Below are 2,686 nucleotides of genomic sequence, written 5' to 3'. Positions count from 1 at the left end.
GAATTGGTGATTCCGACGAGGACTGCGAATGTTCGCTGCTCATTTGGTTTTCCAGAATTTTTTTTTCAAAAATTAATTTTCTCGAGAAAAAAAAAATTGAATTTATTTTATATAATTGATTTGTAATTTTGTTGATTTAAAAAGGATAAATTAGAGAATTTATTTGGTAAATAATTTATCTATTTTACTCTCCCTCCAAATCTCTTCAATTTGGAGGAATTAAAAATGAGGGATTAGAGGTAGTTGAAACCCCTCCAAACCCCTCCCCCTCCTTCCTTAAAAAACTTTCAAACAAGATAATTGAATTACTATCCCTCCCTTTATTCTACTACTCCTCCTTTTTTTTAACTTCAAAATAGGCCATAAGAGAAATACTTAACCAAACACATAAATTCATTTAATTAATTTTAATTATTAACCAATTAAAATTGAAATGGATTCAGTTCCACCCAAATGAATGCATGCAGACTGTAAAAACTTGATCTTGTGATGTCTTTTAATCCGATGGTCCGATCTGAGAACCAGGAATATTGTCACGGTTGTTAGAATCTTAAGATTATTTTTATGATATCAAGCATATATCATGATCTAAATAAAGCATGGTATCAAGCATATACCACCAAAGGCAGCAACATCACAAAGTAGATCTAACATTTAAACTTTCAAGCTTTAAAACTCATGATATTCAACCAAGCATATTTAAACACTCAAAGCCCAAATGTTCAAATGCATGTTCATGTGATTTATGCATGACTTACCTTATTCGCCTTATTGCATCACAGCACCTATGCATCAACAAATGTTCATATTCAAATGCATGTTCATGACATTCAAACAAACAAAACCCTAGTCAAGATATAATCACTAAAAGAAACCAAAAACATGTTAAAACCCTAAAACAGAACTCAAAACAAGGGAAACAGGACAAAACAGAGAATAAACATGTGGAAGAAACGAAAGAAAAACCAGATTTGGATTCTAGGGCACGAGTGTGCATGCACATACATAAGGTATGCGTGTGCATCGTAGTTGTATGTGTACTAACACCTTGACTATGCGTACGTATATCTAAAGCATGGGCATGCATACACGCCCAGAAATCAAAAACTCAGCAACCAGAATAGAGACTTAACAAAAACAATAAAACTTGCAACCTTTCATGCTTTAGATATAAGCAAAAATAATAATAATAATAATTAACATATTAAAGCAAATAAAACATTTAAACAACACAACAAAATAAGAAAAGTGAAGCGCCAAAGTTAGAACCTTTACCTTAACACAAGAACTCTCTAGAGCTTGATTTGACCGTTTCCCTTAGTCAATCTAATAAACAACAAAACTTATAGGTTAGTAAGCTTTAGAACTCAAAGGCCAAGACCAAAATAGGTCACAACCAAGTAAAAATTGACTTAAGGATGTTTTATGAAAAACTCCCTCTTTGATTCACTATTTTCTAGTGAATCTTGTGTATGTACACATGCCTTTGAAAAAGTACCTTTTATGATTTTATATAATGGTAAAATAAGGGTATGGGGTAGCTCCTAGACGATGTCAGATTTGTTCCACACAGATTTAAATGCAAACACCTTTCCTATCATATAATACTCGAGCCCTAGCTGCATGTGCATACTCGAGTTATGCATGCATATACCCTAAGTATGCGTACACATGCTTTGAGTGTGTGTGCGCATATGCGTGTATGCGTACACACACTTAGGGTTTGCTGTACCTTTTCTTTTCCAAAATGGCTTTATTCTTCCAAAAATAATTGTATTTTTTCCATAAATATTTCCTCAAGTCAAGATTTCGTAAGATTGGGCCATAAATCAACCTTGAGCCTCAGAGTAATGTCATCATTGGGGAATTGGGGCTCGAGTAGTAAGGGGTATAAAATGAGGTGTCTACAGTTGCCCCTCTTTTGATTTGTGAGCTCTACTAATGGAATCAAATGAAAAAGAGAAAAAATATTTGTTTCGACGTACAACTCGGGCCTAACCCACGTACATGGCAAACAACACGCATACATGGGGTGGGGTGCAACTCCACAAAGTTGCATGGGATTTGTATGTCTGAAGTCCCACAGGTGTTACTCGAGAAACGAGTAACAACAAATTCACTATTTAAGAACCTAGTTTTCCAATTTTCAAGCGAAAGGCGAGTGACTCACTATCTTTGAGTCACTAAAAAAGAAAAACAAACATGGCCAATGGCCTCAACCATCAACCAAACAAACAAAGTGCTCTTACAAGCTAAAAGGATACATATCTATGGTGTCAATCTAGGGCTCTTGCCTCAAACTTCTCTGGGCGGCTCTTGCCTCTAGGTGATTTCTGTCTTTATCTCAATTTCTTCATTTCTAAATGGCTCTTTCCTCTGTCCCAATCTCTTCCATTCTAAATGGCTTGCGCCTCGATTCTGATGTACATGTTTGATTCCAAGAGGATATGTACTCCAGCTTTATTGTCTTTACTTCTGGTCCTAAATGCTCTGGGGATTTGTGCCTGCGTATTCAATTCCCGAAGGATATGTGCACAATTATGATAGTGGTTGTCATCTTTTGTGGAAAACTCACTAGAGGGGCTTTCCAAACATGCATAGGGATTTTCTTGGTAGTTTCTGGATTCTTTAACTTGCTATGGAATTTTTCCAAGTGGTTCTTGACTCACGAGAGAGTCCTTGATGA

This window comes from Quercus lobata, chromosome 10 (genome assembly GCF_001633185.2).
Source record: "Quercus lobata isolate SW786 chromosome 10, ValleyOak3.0 Primary Assembly, whole genome shotgun sequence".
NCBI classification, from domain to species: Eukaryota; Viridiplantae; Streptophyta; class Magnoliopsida; order Fagales; family Fagaceae; genus Quercus; species Quercus lobata.
Note: the sequence above shows the minus strand (reverse complement) of the source record.